Here is an 18,979-nt window from a genome sequence, read left to right on the forward strand (position 1 = left end):
ATGTAGTGAGTGAGGATGAGTTTGATTTTATTCTAGGAGAATTGGTTAAGGAATGATGAATTAAGAGCCTAGAAAAATAATGGGAATTTTCGGAGCAAAAATATGAATTTTTACCCACTAGGGGTATTTTCGTAATTTGCTGTTGGGACTGATAATTTGCACCACACTGAGGGACATTAAGTTAATTTGGGTGCAATTGAGGTATAGAAACTGAAAAGAATTAAATTGGAGTTTAAACGGACCCGTTAGGAATTTAATCGGGTGATAAGACGAATTAGGCCAATACCGGGTTTAGATAGTTACCAGTGCATTTTGCATTCCATATCATGCATTGGTAATCTAAATTAATTTAATTTTGATTTAGTACCAACTTGGTGAAACTCTCGATTTTGTATTGTGTCAAGGTGGTGAGTCCTCCGATAAAGGCAAGGAAATTGCATCCGAGGACCAGTAGACAGAGTGCTTCGAAAGTCTGCATTCTAGACATAGTGAGTAAACTTACTGTCATTTTAATTATCTAGGGTGGTTTTTAGATGCTTTCATGAATTCTATGGAAAAAGGAATTTAAAAAGATAAATTTTCATGTTTTATGAATAAATGAGTTTCAATGAAATTAAATTATAAATTGTTTTGAAATTAATAGTGATTTTGAAAAATAGAGTACACGGAGACTGTTAATTGTGGCAATTTGATTGTTTAAATTAACTGGCTTATGATAAATCGAGCATGATTGGCTAGTTGGCAATTGTATTGAAATGCGAATTGTTTGGTTACCTTGAAAAAACTACGAATTACAAAATTGCCATATCATGTTATTGAGTTTTATTATATGGTGGATTATATATTAATTAATCACTGCAGTAGGGGGTTTCTGTGGATCAGCCTTTTAGAGGGGCACGGTAAACCCCATTATATTCTTACCTCGAACGGAGAGGCGCGTAGGGTATCTCCTGGGGTAAAGTTTAGGGTTCACTTCACGCTAAACCACCACGTGAGGGGGAACTCAGCCAACGCCAAGGAACGGCTATGTTTTCAAAACAAAAACATGATTTATGTGAAATGTGAATTTTAATAGCCTTGGCGGTCTCGGTAGGATGCCTCGGCCAAGGTGTCCCCGAGAATGGATTTATGGCACAAGCCTAGATTTTTATGAGATTCATAAGCCTCTTTACGTGTTTCGAAAAAAATGTGTTCTAATGCTATAACACAGTTTATGATGATTTACTTTATTGTCTCCATGTACTCAACTCTAGATGTTTAGGATGATGTTTGTTTACTCATTGAGATTTTATAATCTCACCACCCTCCTTTCCACCCATTTCAGGTTCAATATAGACTGTAGATAGCTGATCTCATCGAGAACTACAGTGGGATCTGCATTTTCCAAACCGTAGGTTCAAAGTCCTCTTTACTTTTGTTTATCCGGGGGCACTCTTGTTATTGTAAATTAAATTAAATATTTTGGCTTACTGTATTTAAGTATGTATAAATTTATTTAGCTTTTACGTTATAAAAATTATTCACGTATAACTCTATAAATATTGTTTTATAAGAAAATAGAATATTTTACTTAATATTTCTTTTATTTTCTTATTATATTCAAATAACCATAATTTCGTTTTAAATGAAGATTTTAGACTTTTAAACTCATTTTGAATATGAATTGTGTGTTTTGTACTTGTACATTACGTTTTAGCCAGTTTTAAGATTTTTGAGAAAAATGACCAAAATACCCTTGTGAGACGAAAAATTAATATTTTATTTGTTTAAAGTTGGAAACAGCTTAAAATATTTTAGAACACGATATTTGACAATGGTTGCTCACAAGGGAACAGAGAAACTGATAGTAAAGCCTTGCGGGGTTTCGGGTTGACATTCCGGGCAATAAGTGTCTACCGGGACACCGCGGCGGTTGTCACGGGCTCGAGGGGAGTACCGGGTCGTGACAATTCGATTGGTATCAGAGCTTTTGGTTTTCAAGATCAAAGTTTTTAGTTTTAAAGTTGTTTTAAATATTTACAATATTAGTGTGGCCTCGGATTAAGTTAAGTTAGGTTAGGTTGAATAGAATGCATGCATTTGCATATAGAGCCTAAGGTTACCTAAACTTGCTCGTATTTTTTTTATAGATTATAATGCCTCCTCGACGCGGACGCCCACCTCTCACTAGATCGGTTGGGAGGGGAAGAGATCGTTCCCAACGTCATCAGCCAGATACAGTAGAGGAGGAATCAGCTGCATCTACTATTCGGGCAGCACCTGCTGCTGAGCAGGCCGATAGTCCTCGACATCCTCCATCTCCTCAGCCACCTACTGGTATTCCCGCCATGCCTACTGAGGCAGCACAAGCATTGGCAGCTTTCTTTGCAGCAATGGCTGGTCAAGCTCAGACTGGTCAAGTTCCACCTGTAGTGCCTCCAGCTACTCCTTTAGTTCCACCACCATTACAGGATGTATCCATTTCCAAGAAGCTGAAGGAGGCTAGGCAATTGGGTTGTGTATCTTTCACTGGTGAGTTGGATGCCACTGTGGCAAAGGACTGGATTAATCAGGTGTCCGAGACTCTCTCTGATATGGGATTAGATGATGACATGAAGCTGATGGTGGCTACGAGATTATTAGAGAAGAGGGCTCGTACTTGGTGGAATTCGGTGAAGTCCCGTTCCGCTACTCCTCAGACATGGTCCGATTTTCTCAGGAAATTCGATGGTCAGTATTTCACTTATTTCCATCAAAAAGAAAAGAAGAGAGAATTTCTGAGTTTGAAACAGAGAAATCTAACTGTAGAGGAGTACGAGACTCGTTTTAACGAGTTGATGTTATATGTGCCGGATCTGGTGAAATCTGAGCAGGATCAGGCCAGCTATTTCGAGGAAGGGCTCCGTAATGAGATCAGAGAGCGAATGACAGTGATTGGTAGGGAGCCACATAAGGAGGTGGTACAGATGGCTTTACGGGCTGAGAAGCTCGCGACTGAGAATAGAAGGATTCGGACTGAGTTTGCAAAAAGGAGGAATCCTGGTATGTCTTCTAGTCAGCCAGTAAAAAGAGGCAAGGACTCAGCGACTTCAGGGAGCACTACTTCTGTTTCCGTGACATCTCCTCGACCTCCATTTCCACCATCACAGCAGAGACCTTCGAGGTTTAGCAGATCTGCTATGACTGGTTCTGGGAAGAGTCTCGGAGGTTTTGACAGATGCAGAAATTGTGGGAATTATCATAGTGGGCTATGTAGAGGGCCAACAAGATGTTTCCAATGTGGACAGACGGGTCACATTAGGAGTAATTGCCCACAGTTAGGACGAGCCACTGTAGCTGCATCATCTCCACCAGCTCGCACAGATATACAGAGGAGAGATTCTTCTGGGTTACCACCGAGACAGGGAGTAGCCATACGGTCTGGTGTGGAGAGTAATACCCCGTCACATCCGCCTTCGAGACCACAGACTCGTACCGCGACAAGAGTTTTTGCTGTGACAGAAGATGAGGCACGAGTCCGACCTGGAGCAGTGACAGGTACTATGTCTTTATTTGATAAAGATGCTTATGTTTTGATAGATTCTGGCTCAGATAGATCTTATGTGAGTACGACATTTGCATCAATTACTGATAGAAACCTGTCACCATTAGAGGAAGAAATTGTAGTGCATACCCCTCTAGGAGAACAGTTGATTAGAAATACTTGTTATAGAGACTGTGGGGTAAGGGTAGGTGAGGAAGAATTTAGGGGTGACTTAATTCCTCTAGAGATCTTGGATTTTGATTTAATATTAGGTATGGACTGGTTAACTGCACATCGGGCGAACGTGGATTGTTTTCGAAAAGAAGTTGTTCTTCGAAATTCGGAGGGAGCAGAGATTGTGTTTGTAGGGGAACGTCGAGTATTACCATCTTGTGTAATCTCGGCCATCAAAGCTTCAAAATTAGTGCAAAAAGGGTATCCGACTTATTTGGCATACGTTATCGATACTTCAAAGGGGGAACCTAAGTTAGAGGATGTCCCAATAGTAAGTGAGTTTCCTGATGTATTTCCTGATGATTTACCGGGAATACCTCCTAATCGAGAGCTTGAGTTCCCTATTGATTTACTTCCGGGTACCGCACCTATTTTTATTCCTCCATATAGAATGGCTCCAGCAGAGTTGAAGGAACTGAAAGCCCAGTTGCAAGATTTGGTGGATAAAGGTTTCATTCGCCCTAGCATTTCTCCTTGGGGAGCACCAGTCCTATTTGTAAAGAAGAAAGATGGCACTCTTCGATTGTGTATTGATTACCGTCAGCTGAACCGAGTGACCATCAAGAATAAATACCCTTTACCCCGGATAGATGATCTTTTTGATCAATTACGAGGTGCTATGGTATTCTCTAAGATTGATTTGAGATCTGGGTACTATCAGTTGAGGATTAAGGAGCAGGATGTACCTAAGACTGCCTTCAGGACGCGTTATGGGCATTATGAGTTTCTGGTGATGCCGTTTGGTTTGACTAATGCCCCGGCAGTTTTTATGGATCTTATGAACAGGGTGTTCCATCCATACTTGGATAAGTTTGTGATAGTATTCATCGATGACATCCTGGTTTATTCGAAGAATGATGATGAACATGCTGCCCATTTGCGCATTGTGTTGCAAACTTTGCGCGAGAGACAACTCTATGCCAAGTTCTCTAAATGTGAATTCTGGTTGAAGGAAGTGGTTTTCTTGGGACATGTGGTGTCCGGAGCTGGAATTTATGTCGATCCCAAGAAGATTGAGGCGATCTTGCAATGGGAGCAACCGAGAACGGTAACTGAGATTCGTAGTTTCCTTGGCTTAGCCGGTTATTACCGGAGATTTGTTCAGGGATTTTCTTTGATAGCAGCTCCTCTGACTCGTTTGACTCGTAAAGGAGTTAAGTATGAGTGGGATGATGTTTGTGAGAATCGATTTCAGGAGCTAAAGAACCGGTTAACCTCCGCTCCCGTTTTAACACTTCCTGTTAGTGGAAAAGAATTTGTGGTATATAGCGATGCATCTAAGTTGGGATTAGGGTGTGTGTTGATGCAGGACGAGAAAGTAATAGCTTATGCTTCCCGACAGTTGAAGAAGCACGAGACGAATTACCCTACTCATGACTTGGAGTTAGCAGCAGTAGTATTCGCATTGAAGATTTGGAGACATTATTTATATGGTGAGCGTTGTCGGATTTTTTCTGATCATAAAAGTTTGAAGTATTTGCTCACCCAGAAAGAGCTTAACTTGAGACAGAGACGATGGTTGGAGTTGATTAAGGATTATGACTTAGTGATTGATTATCATCCGGGAAAAGCAAATGTTGTAGCGGATGCCTTAAGTCGTAAATCCTCATCGTCGTTAGCAACACTTCAAAGTTCTTATTTTCCGATGTTACTTGAGATGAAATCTCTAGGGATCCAGTTGAATAATGGTGAGGATGGAACCCTACTTGCTAGTTTCGTCGTGAGACCTTCATTGTTGAATCAGATAAGAGAATTGCAGAAATCTGATGATTGGTTGAAACAGGAAGTTCAAAAGCTGCAAGATGGAGAAGCTAGTGAGTTTACACTCAGCGATGATGGTACTTTCATGCTTAGAGACCGAATTTGTGTTCCTAAGGATGATCAATTGAGACGAGCTATTTTGGAGGAAGCTCATTCTTCCGCCTACGCTTTACATCCCGGAAGCACCAAGATGTATCGGACTATTAAAGAAAGTTATTGGTGGCCGAGTATGAAACGAGACATAGCAGAGTTTGTAGCGAAATGTCTCACATGCCAACAGATCAAGGCGGAGCATCAAAAACCGTCAGGTACTCTTCAACCTTTACCGATTCCTGAATGGAAGTGGGAACATGTGACTATGGACTTTGTATTGGGTTTGCCGCGGACACAAAGTGGGAAGGATGCTATTTGGGTGATTGTGGATAGATTGACTAAGTCCGCCCATTTCTTGGCTATCCATAGCACGTATTCTATTGAGAGGCTGGCAAGACTTTATATAGATGAGATTGTGAGATTACACGGAGTCCCAGTTTCTATTGTGTCAGATCGAGACCCTCGATTTACTTCTCGATTTTGGCCGAAATTTCAGGAAGCTCTTGGAACTAAATTGAGATTTAGTACTGCCTTTCATCCACAGACAGATGGTCAATCTGAGAGAACTATTCAGACCTTGGAGGATATGTTACGGGCTTGTGTCATTGACTTTATTGGGAGTTGGGACAGACACTTGCCATTGGTGGAGTTTGCTTATAATAACAGTTTTCAGTCTAGTATTGGGATGGCACCATACGAGGCTTTGTATGGAAGGAAATGCCGAACTCCGCTCTGTTGGGATGAAGTAGGTGAGAGGAAATTAGTGAATGTGGAATTGATTGATTTGACAAACGATAAGGTCAAAGTTATCCGAGAGCGATTAAAGACAGCTCAAGATAGGCAGAAGAATTATTCGGATAAACGAAGGAAAGATTTGGAGTTTGAAGTCGACGATAAAGTTTTTCTTAAGGTTTCTCCTTGGAAAGGTAATAATTTGAAATTTCCAAGAATTAAATCTTATTTGATTATACTATTGTGATAATTTGTGGTATTTATTGGATGATGAAAGGTGTGATTCGATTCGCGAAAAGGGGAAAGCTCAATCCAAGATACATTGGACCTTTTCGTATCATTGAAAAGATTGGGCCAGTGGCTTACAGACTTGAATTACCCCCAGAGTTAGATCGAATTCATAATGTCTTCCATGTCTCGATGTTGAAAAAGTATGTTCCCGATCCTTCTCACATTTTAGAGACACCTCCCATTGAGTTGCATGAGGATTTGAAGTTCGAGGTGCAGCCTGTACGTATTCTAGATCGAAAGTATCGAGTGCTAAGGAACAAGAGCATTCCAATGGTGAAAGTATTGTGGAAGAATGCTCGAATGGAGGAGATGACGTGGGAAGTCGAGAGCCAGATGAGAAACCAATATCCACATCTTTTATTCGAATCAGGTAAGTGAAATTTTGAGGTCAAAATTTTATTTTTAAGGGGGGTAGTGCTGTAAAGCCCGACCTTATAAAATACTATTCATGACATACATGTGATGATAGCATGATTGCATGCTAGGAGAGTCCCGAAAAATTTACAAAAGTCGGTATTGTACCTAGAGGTACAACAAAGCTTATTTAATCCTCGAACTAGATCAAATAGGAATTTTAAGGTGAGATTAAGAGTTTCATAGTTCATGGATGACTTAAAATGGTAATTTGGAGTTTGAGGATCAATTTGGAGTCAAATCGGAATTTTCACTAACTAGGGGCAAAATGGTCATTTGCCACCTGGGGACAAAATGGGAATTTTAGAAAAGATTTTTTTTGACCCCATTTGACTTATTAGAGTATAATTTGACTTATTGAAGTATGATTTGAGGTTTAGAAGTGAAAAATTTTAATTTCGATATAATTTGGAGTATAGGGGTAAAATGGTAATTTTGCCACCTCAGGGGCAAAATTGTAATTTTCCACCACCAGGATATTTTTTCCAGCACATGGTCTTCCTTGTCTTCATCTTTGACCCTTGACTAAACATGTGGTGGAGATAAAATGTTTAAATTTTTAAAATTTTAAAAACGGGCCAATGACATGATGCCATGTGTCATGCCTTTATTAATTTATTATTTTCCTTTTTAAAAGGCACAAAATCAGCCCATCTTCCACCCCATGGCCGGCCAAACCAGCAAGAAGAGAGAGAAAACAAAAACAAAACCCTAGAGAGAGAAAATCAAAGAAAAAGTGTGAATTTTCAAGGAAATTAAGTGAAAAAGGTGAGTTTTTTCTATTAAGCTTGAGTTTTCTTATTCCCAAGCATTTCTCTTTATTTTCCATGATTAAATTACATGTTTTCATGATGAATTAAATTCTGGAAAAATGGGTTAGGAGAGAGAAAGTTGTTGGATTTATTTGATTTTAATTTATGTTAGTGTTTTTAGTTAGTTTAGCATATTTAGAAACAAAACAACAAGAAAAGAATTTATTTTCTCCCCCAACCATTAATGGCTGAATTTACCATGTAGTGAGTGAGGATGAGTTTGATTTTATTCTAGGAGAATTGGTTAAGGAATGATGAATTAAGAGCCTAGAAAAATAATGGGAATTTTCGGAGCAAAAATATGAATTTTTACCCACTAGGGGTATTTTCGTAATTTGCTGTTGGGACTGATAATTTGCACCACACTGAGGGACATTAAGTTAATTTGGGTGCAATTGAGGTATAGAAACTGAAAAGAATTAAATTGGAGTTTAAACGGACCCGTTAGGAATTTAATCGGGTGATAAGACGAATTAGGCCAATACCGGGTTTAGATAGTTACCAGTGCATTTTGCATTCCATATCATGCATTGGTAATCTAAATTAATTTAATTTTGATTTAGTACCAACTTGGTGAAACTCTCGATTTTGTATTGTGTCAAGGTGGTGAGTCCTCCGATAAAGGCAAGGAAATTGCATCCGAGGACCAGTAGACAGAGTGCTTCGAAAGTCTGCATTCTAGACATAGTGAGTAAACTTACTGTCATTTTAATTATCTAGGGTGGTTTTTAGATGCTTTCATGAATTCTATGGAAAAAGGAATTTAAAAAGATAAATTTTCATGTTTTATGAATAAATGAGTTTCAATGAAATTAAATTATAAATTGTTTTGAAATTAATAGTGATTTTGAAAAATAGAGTACACGGAGACTGTTAATTGTGGCAATTTGATTGTTTAAATTAACTGGCTTATGATAAATCGAGCATGATTGGCTAGTTGGCAATTGTATTGAAATGCGAATTGTTTGGTTACCTTGAAAAAACTACGAATTACAAAATTGCCATATCATGTTATTGAGTTTTATTATATGGTGGATTATATATTAATTAATCACTGCAGTAGGGGGTTTCTGTGGACCAGCCTTTTAGAGGGGCACGGTAAACCCCATTATATTCTTACCTCGAACGGAGAGGCGCGTAGGGTATCTCCTGGGGTAAAGTTTAGGGTTCACTTCACGCTAAACCACCACGTGAGGGGGAACTCAGCCAACGCCAAGGAACGGCTATGTTTTCAAAACAAAAACATGATTTATGTGAAATGTGAATTTTAATAGCCTTGGCGGTCTCGGTAGGATGCCTCGGCCAAGGTGTCCCCGAGAATGGATTTATGGCACAAGCCTAGATTTTTATGAGATTCATAAGCCTCTTTACGTGTTTCGAAAAAAATGTGTTCTAATGCTATAACACAGTTTATGATGATTTACTTTATTGTCTCCATGTACTCAACTCTAGATGTTTAGGATGATGTTTGTTTACTCATTGAGATTTTATAATCTCACCACCCTCCTTTCCACCCATTTCAGGTTCAATATAGACTGTAGATAGCTGATCTCATCGAGGACTACAGTGGGATCTGCATTTTCCAAACCGTAGGTTCAAAGTCCTCTTTACTTTTGTTTATCCGGGGGCACTCTTGTTATTGTAAATTAAATTAAATATTTTGGCTTACTGTATTTAAGTATGTATAAATTTATTTAGCTTTTACGTTATAAAAATTATTCACGTATAACTCTATAAATATTGTTTTATAAGAAAATAGAATATTTTACTTAATATTTCTTTTATTTTCTTATTATATTCAAATAACCATAATTTCGTTTTAAATGAAGATTTTAGACTTTTAAACTCATTTTGAATATGAATTGTGTGTTTTGTACTTGTACATTACGTTTTAGCCAGTTTTAAGATTTTTGAGAAAAATGACCAAAATACCCTTGTGAGACGAAAAATTAATATTTTATTTGTTTAAAGTTGGAAACAGCTTAAAATATTTTAGAACACGATATTTGACAATGGTTGCTCACAAGGGAACAGAGAAACTGATAGTAAAGCCTTGCGGGGTTTCGGGTTGACATTCCGGGCAATAAGTGTCTACCGGGACACCGCGGCGGTTGTCACGGGCTCGAGGGGAGTACCGGGTCGTGACAGTTTGAAAAATGAAACTTCAAGCATAAATGCATACCACAAGAGAAATTCTGTTAGGGCAGCATCTAGGTGTTATTCTTGTAATAGAATTGGTCATTTATCATATGATTGCTATAGAAAAAGAAGTGTACAAACAATAAGAAAAATATGGGTTCCAAAAAGATCTTATGTTGCTGCTAACAATCAAGGACCCATCAAGGTATGGGTACCTATTAAGAAAAACTAAATATTTGTTTTGTTGATTGAGCTGCACTCAAAAGTCACATGTTCAAGAGCTCAACTAAAGGGGAAACAGCTTTGGTATATGGACAGTGGCTGCTCAAGGCACATGGCTGGAGATGAAATGCTATTTGCTCACCTAGACAAAAGAAAGTGAGGTATTGTATCCTTTAATGATGATTCAAAAGGTAAAATTCATGACATAGGAACAGTTGGTAAGAACTCCTAAACTTAAATTGGTCATGTATTGTTGCTTAAAGGTTTGAAACATAATTTATTAAGCATTAGCCAATTGTGTGACAAAGGTTTTAAGGTATGCTTTGAATCAACAAAATGTGAAGTGATAGATATAAGCACTAACAAAATCTCATTTATAGGAAAAAGAATAAAGAATAAGTATGTTGTATTTCTTGAGGAACTTGAAATGGATTGTGAAATTTGTCTTATAACAAAAGTTGAAAATGATGGCCAGCTATGGCATAGGAGACTTGGTCATGTGAGCATGCATACCATGTCAAAATTAATTAGGAAAAATCTGGTTATAGGATTGCTTAAGCTTAAACTTGAGGATGATCAAATTTGTGATGCATGTCAATTAGGTAAACAAACTAGAACATCTTTTAAAACCAAGAAAGTTATCTCCACATCTAGACCTTTTGAATTGATGCACATTGATCTACTTAGTACAATAAGTACAACTAGTATAGGAGGAAAATCTTATGGCTTTGTAATAGTTGATGACTACTCTAGGTACACTTAGGTATATTTTCTTGTTCATAAGAACGATGCTCTACCAGTATTCATAAGTCACTATTGGAAGGTTGAGAATGAAAAATGACTAGCTATATTTAGTATTAGGAGTGATCATGGAGGTGCGTTTGAAGGAGATGAATTTGAGAAATTTTTGCAATGAAAAGAGGTTGGATCATAATTTTTCTGCACATAGAACACCCCAGCAAAATAGAGTTATAGAGAGAAAAAACTGAACCTTGAAAGAAATGGCTTGAACTATGCTATGTAAGAATAATCTACCTAAATACTTTTGGGCAGAAGTTGTTAAGATAGTAGCTTATATCCTTAATAGAGTGTCTATAAGAGCCAAGATATCAAAGACCCCATATGAGCTGAACAAAGGTAGAAAACCAAATATCTCTCACCTTAGGAGCTTTGGCTGCAAATGCTTTATGTTAAATAATGGAAAATAGCCTTTAGGAAAGTTTGATGTAAAGAGTGATGAAGCTATATTTCTAGGATATACATTAAACTCAAAAGCCTATAGAGTCTTCAACAAAAGATCTTTAACAGTTGAAGAATCCATCCATGTAGGTTTTGATGAATCCAATACCCTACAAAAGGAAATTTCTTATGATGAAAATGATACGGATTTCCTTGAAAGACAAATGGAAAAGATGAGTTTAGATGATAAGAAAAATAGTGAGGAAAATACCCTAGGTAGAGAAACAAAACCTCCACCCTTAGAAACCTTACAAAGGACTGAAAATCAACATCATGATCTTTCAAAGAGTTGGAGGTACATCAAGGATCATCTACAAGAGTAAATCATAGGTGACATTTCTCATGGAGTTAAAACTAGAAGAACAACTAGAGAGACATGTGAGTTTTCAGCATTTATCTCTCAAATTGAGCCTAAAAACTTTGAGGAGGCAGAAAAAGAGGAAAGCTCGATAATAGGCATGTAAGAGGAACTTGATCAGTTCAAAAGAAACCATGTGTGGTCATTAGTTTCTAGACGTTTAAACCACCCTATTGTCGGCACAAAATGGGTGTTTAGTAATAAGGTAGATGAGCAAGGGAATATAGTTAGAAATAAAGCTAGGTTGGTAGCACAAGGATACAACCAAGAGGAAGGAATTGACTATGATGAAACCTTTGCATCGGTAGCTAGGATAGAAGCCATAAGGTTGTTGCTTGCTTTTGCATGCTTTATGAATTTGAAATTGTTCCAAATGGATGTAAAAAGTGCATTTTTAAATGGTTTTATTTAAGAGGAAGTATATGTTGAACAACCTCTTGGATTTGAAGACTTTGAAAAACTAGATCATGTTTTCAAACTTCATAAAGCCTTGGATAGATTAAAACAAGCTCCTAAAGCTTGGTATGAGAGGCTTTCAAAATTTCTGGTTGAAAAAGGTTATGTTAGAGGTAGTATTGATACAACATTGTTTATCAAAAGATACCTAAATGATTTAATTGTTGTTCAAATTTATGTAGATGGCATTGTGTTTGGTGCAACTAATGAGGCTTTATGCAAGAACTTTGCTAAAGAAATGCAGGGGGAATTTGAGATGAGCATGATGGATGAGCTGAAGTACTTTCTTGGCCTTCAAATCAAATAAAGTGAAAAAGGAATCTTCATCAAACAAGAAAGATACATTCAAGACATGCTCAAAAGATTTGATATGCTGAAGATGAAATCAATTTACATACTTATGAGTCCATCCACCGACTTTATGTAGATGAAAAAGAAAAAGATGTTGATCAAAAGCTATATAGAGGTATGATCAAATCATTACTCTATTTAACAACCAGCAGGCCTGATATCCAATTCTCTGTATGTTTCTGTGCTCGTTTTCAATCTCAACCCAAGGAATCACACTTAACTACTATTAAAAGAATTTTTACATACCCTTTAGATACACAAACTTTAGGGATATGGTATCCTAGGGAATCATCATTTAGTTTAGTTGGATATTCAGATGCAAATTTTACTAACAGCAAAACAAATAGAAAGAGCACTAGTGAAACCTGCCAGTTTCTAAGTAGTATGCTTGTATCATGGCAAGCAAAAAGCAAAATTCAGTTGCTTTCTCTACAGTTGAAGCCGAATATGTATCTTTAGGCAGCTGCCATGCTCAAATATTATGAATTAAACAACAACTAAAAGACTATGGAATATCAATGCATAACATTCCAATATATTGTGATAATACTAGTGCAATCAACATTTCAAAAAATCCTGTACAACATTCTAGGACTAAGCATGTTGAGATTAGACATCACTTTGTTAGAGATCACATAGTGAAAGGTGACATTAAAATTGAGATTGTAAATACTTTACATCAATTAGCTGACATCTTCACAAAACCCTTAAATGAGAATAAATTTTGTGAGATTAGAAGAAATTTAGGGATGATTAGTATGTAGGAGTTGTAGGAAATTTTTTTTTACACATAAAACAGAAGGCATTTAGTCGATTAAGAGAATCTTAATCAACTAAGAGTATTCTGTCACTTTAAATAATAAGACTCAGTGAGTTAGAGAAGAATGAATAAAATAATAAAATAGAATAGTATACCGGGTGAAGGAAATGGGTACAAAAGATCGCCCAGTTGAAAAATAAAAATGATAGGCAATTTTCAAATTTTGAACAAAAGAAAAACTGACAATATTTAAGGGGGAGACAGATGATTTTTTTTTAGAGAATTAAACTACCCTTAACTCCTCCTCTCTACACTTTCTCTCTTTTAAAATCGACCCATCTAAAACTGAAACCCCTCACTTTCAAACTCTTGAAACCTTGAATCAGAAATTTCTGGAGCCAAATGGCAAAATCAGCTCAGTCCAAAGATATTCTGGAGAAGAAAAAGGGTAAACGTCCATTGGAAGAGAGTCTGTAAACAAATGTATAGAAGAAGAAGAAGAAGAAGATAATGTCCACTACTGAGATTGGAAAAATTGAAAAATCGTAGGCAAAGAAAGAATACAAAACCGAGAAAAAGAAAGAGAAAGAAAAATCACTCAAGAAAGGTAAGACCTCATCCTCAAAATTTAGAAATAAATTTCACGAGGATAAATTCAAAAGGATTGAAAATGCCCTTATTACTTGTGATAAAACTATTGATTGGAGTAGTTTTAAGGAGTCTCTTGAATTTCAAATGGTTTTGTCAGATTATTTTGAAGAGATGAAACTGAAAAAATTTAGTACCTTCAAGAGCCGATCCTATAGTCCTAGTCTAGTTAAAGAATTTTATGCTAGCATTGCTTTAAATGAAGATGAACTAGAGGACTCAAAAGACTTCAGTAATGAAGGTTTAAATGTCTTTATGAATGGGAAATAATTTGTTGCGACAGCAGCAGACTTGGGAAGTTTGCTCAAAATTGAATATGAAGAAGGAGATTTTGAAATGTTTGAGAACTATGATCCATCATCTCTATGGGAGATTATAATTGGAAGGAAAGAAAAATACTCTTCTAAAAGTAATGTCGGTCTCATTACAAGCCCCCAAATTAGAATTTTGGATTACTTTATTGCTGCAAACATTCATGGCAAAAGTGACAGTTTTGGCTACATTAGCCTTCATGATTTATGGCTAATGGAGCATGCATTCAATGGCACTCTACTCAATCTAGACAGATTTATGATCGAAAGGATGAGAAGAGCCTATTGAGAAGACAAAATAAATTAGCCTTATGGAAATGTCATCACATCTCTAATACAAAAAAAGGGAATTTCGAGCTCTAAGTATGAAGCAGACAAAGTAAAGAGCAAAGACCAAGCTATTTACCTTGAGAGTTTGCCTAAAATGGGGTATAAACTTGATGGAGAGAAATATGATAAAACCCCAAGGCCACTTTTGGAAAAGAGTCTTCACTCCTTGCTCAACCAGAAACAGCTCCATCACAATTTTCTAATGAAATACTTTTCAACCTGTTCATGAGGATTGATGGAATGTTGACTGATCAAAGAGTAAGAATGCAGAAAATTGAAGAAAAATTGGTAGAGCTCGAAAATATATTGAAGGAAAAAGAAAAAATGCCGTATGAACCTGCAGCTGCTGATTCCTCTGCAACTCCAAGTCTTGCAGAAGGACAAGGTGCTGCAAGTTCTACTTTCCAAGCCGAGGGTCATGAACCTGAAGTGGATCAACCAAGGAAAACCCCCTCACCTGAACCACAAAAGGAAGCTAAATTAGAACAAGGAACTGAGGTGCTTGGCTCACTGGATAAAAATCCTCCATCTCCTCTGGAATCTTAGAAATAGCATCTTTCTCCTTCTCGTTCTGAGAAAGTATCAATCGTGGACTTTTTCATCAGATGGTCAGGGAAGAGCAGGCATAAAAGGAAACAGCTGAAGCACAAGCACAGAAGTCTACATTCACTAAACCAGCTCCCACAACAGAAAAAAAATCGAGTAAAGGAAAATAAACTGCTGCAGCTCCACAGGCCAAATCAAAACCACCTAGCAAAGGAAAGAAAACAATGGCCACCAAGACCAAGTTCCTCAAAAGAAAAAAATTCTCCAGAATAGTTGAAAAAGCTAAGCCATCAGCCATCTCTTCTCCACAAGACCCCTTGAAAATTTTTGATAGATCATCACCTGAACCCTCACCACAAAAATCACCAACAGAACCCTTACCTGAACCCTTAAATGTTTTCTATGGCACTAATGAGTCTACCTGTTCACCCTCTTCAGAAGATGATTGAGCACACTTAGGATTTGATGATTACAAAAAAAGGGAAGAATATGGTAGAAAATTTAGGGGAGACTTAGGGGTAATTTAAGAACATTGACTACTATTTTTGCCTTGACTGTTGAATAATCAAATTTGACTTTGATGATAATGTTTTTGGATACTGATAAACATTGCTGTTTATGTTTTTGGATGTCAACAAGTTGGATGTTGAATATTTAAATCTGTTATTGAAGTTTTTGCCATTAAGTTTCTGCTGCTACTTTGGTGTTGATATTGGGTTGTCATGCTGATGATTGATCTTTAGTATGATAATGTGAATGGATTGTTTTTATAAATGAATATGGATGTTATTTATACTATACTTGTTGGATGATAAATGGCATAGATAAAATCTGGTAACAATATGCTGTTAACAGACACAGCTGATATATTGATGATAATCTGTCAACAGTCACCTACTATCAATTACTCTATATATTTACATATATATATATATATATATATATATATATATATATATATATATTCTGAATATATAATGTCATTATCTGTATAACATGAATAAAAAAATTTGCTAGAATGAATAAGTAAAATAAGCACACACTAAGGGGGAACACACACTTAGGGGGAGAAATCCTCATATTGTGTAGAACTAAAAAAGAATAAAAGGACATTGTGCTGTTAATCAAGGAATGTCTTGTCATCATCAAAAAGGGGGAGATTGTTGGCTCTATTAGTTTTTGATGATAATAAAACATTCCTATTCATTTGTGTCTAATAATTCTATTTGAGTGTGCAGGACAAAAATTGTATACCAATGGTAAATAAATAATTCCATAAGACATATCAAAAAGTATATGCATAATAAGCCATAACTAATCAACAATAAAGAAGCTTTTTAGTTGAATAATGAAAGGTTAGTCAGCTAAAATTCAAATCAAAAGTTGGTGGGCTCAAGAATATTGAGAAACAGAAAAGACTTAGTTGACCAATAAGTGGGTTAGTCAACTTAGAAGCTATTGCTAGAAATCTGGACTTTAAGACAGAACCAACTTAGTCGATAAAGAAGTAAGTTAGTCGACTAAGTGCTCACTGCCAGAAACTAAAAACAAAAAACAGAGACAACTTAGTCGACTAAGACATAAGTTAGTTGACTAAGAGCATTTTGCTAGAAAATTTGCATTGTGCACTAAAAGACGGATTAATGGCCAAAACTGTAACAAAACTGTTTCCAACGGTCAAAAACTGTCTAACTCACTTCAAAGCTAATTTTCCAAGTATAAAAGGAACTTCCAACGGCTAAAAATGCAATCAAGGCTTCCAAGAACACAAAAGAGCTCAAAAAACCAGCAAATACTCTCTGCTCATTTATTGCACTCAACTCTTATCTTTGTAATTATGATCTGCACTTCACTTTGTACCACTTAGATCAAACTTGTGATCATAGGTACACTTTTATCACTTCTCTCCTTGTATTCTTAAAGTGAACGGGTCACTCTAAGGGATTGATTCAAGTTAGGATTGCTTAATTGAGTATAGGTTCTAACTTAGCCTTGAAAAGTTAGGTGTTGGGTTTTAATTGATCCCGGTAAAAACTATTGTGAAAGGTTTTGGCTAAACTTGGTAAAAGCCATTGTAAAAGCTTGGTGAAAACTTGTGAATTTCACTGTTCTTAGTGGATTGATTGAAATATTCTTGGTTGAACAATCAAGGCAGTGGATGTAGGTCTTGGACCGAACCACTCTAAATTCTGCTGTGTTATCTACTCTGTTTTTATTTTTATTTTCATTCCTTATCTTCACTTGCATTTGTCCCCATTTAAAGCAAATTTTTGAAAGAGTCAAATTGTGCTATTCACCCCCCTTTTAGCACATTTACTTAGACCAACATAATCCATGATTGTCTAATTAAAGACCAATTGAGGTGGATCCATAATTATGTTCGAACTATCATTTTTCAATCCACATACTTCAAGACTTCAACACTGAAAATTTGAATTTAGATTAACCTCTTCTTCAATCAGTAATTAGAGTCCTTGTCCAAATCAAATTCTAAAGAAATATAACTCTTAAGGGGATTATCCTATAAGAGCTCACTACATTGAGGAATCCTACTACAAATTAAGCTCTTCTTTGCACATGGACTCCAAGCAAAAACCACACAACAAACAAGCTGGAACATTATCCTCTTAGTCTAAAAAATTGAAATAGCTCCACCTCCCTTAAAACACCATCTTTAGCCAACTCATCAGCAACATTATTAGCTTCCCTTAAAGTGTGCATCGCTCTCTAAATGGATATTAAGTTTTACAAGCATCCAATAATAAGCATATATTGCCTAAATCGCCGAGGTACTTTTGAAGGATTATTGACCCACATAACCATATTCCAAGAGTCATTCTTTATCCACAATTTTACTTGTACATTCTTCAAGTATCTATTAAACAAAAAGAAGGCTTCTCTGATTGCTTAAATCTCTGCATGATTCGCATCATAAACAACAACTGACTTGAAAAATTTGATAATGGTTTCTCCCATACAGTCATGTAGAATCCCCTCAATTCTTGCCTCTCCCAAATTTCTAGCTAAAGTTTCATCTACATTAAACTTAACCCACTTTGCTTGAGGAGCCTCTTGTATGGGATTTTTCCTTACTACCTTCGAATTCTAAGTTATGACTACTTAAACCAGGTTCCTGAAAACGTCTTTAGCCAATTTCTTTATCTCTGGCCACCTAACTTTACTCCAAATAGTAACTTGAAGTTTAATTAAATCAATAGTTGTTCAACATCCCAAATCCTCCCATAGAAACTATGTCATTGCTGTAAAGCCAAATTGACTAAGAAATTGCATAAAAAGCAATCAGCCAAATTTTCATCCTATCACCTTAAATCCTTACTGATCTATAAGCTAAGAAAAAATTCTTTGGATTATTAAGAGTCACCTAATTAACCTCTTAATCAAAGAATCACTTACCCCATAGCCTTTATGTTTTCTCACAAGTGAAGAAAAGATGGTTCACAGTTTCTAGACAATTGCTACAAAGAACGTATTTTGCTTTTCCCTCCCCATTTAGTTTTCTTTTCACTAATTCATCTTTGATAGCAGTTCTCTCACATCAATTGCCACACAAATACCTCCATTCTAAATGGTGCATATCCAGGCCAAATAACAAAAAAACTTAGAGGAAAACATACCGCTCGGAGAAGGTTTCCAAATAATCCCATCCTTGAATCCATCACTTAATGTATGCTCCCTTAAGTAACTCCATAACCTTGTCCACTACTCGAATTCTTAGCCAAAGAGTTGCCTCTTAAGTTCAATTTGCCACTGCCACCTATT

The 18,979-nt window shown here is 36.5% G+C and overlaps 1 long non-coding RNA gene across 1 annotated transcript; it reads left to right on the forward strand.

Moving 5' to 3' along the window:
- The first annotated feature begins 7,698 nt into the window (after nucleotides 1-7,698).
- LOC148762010 (uncharacterized) lies at nucleotides 7,699-9,373 on the forward strand. The gene is made up of 3 exons (XR_016026986.1): nucleotides 7,699-7,795; nucleotides 8,443-8,526; nucleotides 9,363-9,373. It is a non-coding gene; the product is annotated as an uncharacterized LOC148762010 (long non-coding RNA).
- The last annotated feature ends 9,606 nt before the right edge of the window (nucleotides 9,374-18,979 follow it).

Source organism: Theobroma cacao, chromosome 6 (assembly GCF_053813885.1).
Source record: "Theobroma cacao isolate CCN51 chromosome 6, ASM5381388v1, whole genome shotgun sequence".
NCBI classification, from domain to species: domain Eukaryota; kingdom Viridiplantae; phylum Streptophyta; class Magnoliopsida; order Malvales; family Malvaceae; genus Theobroma; species Theobroma cacao.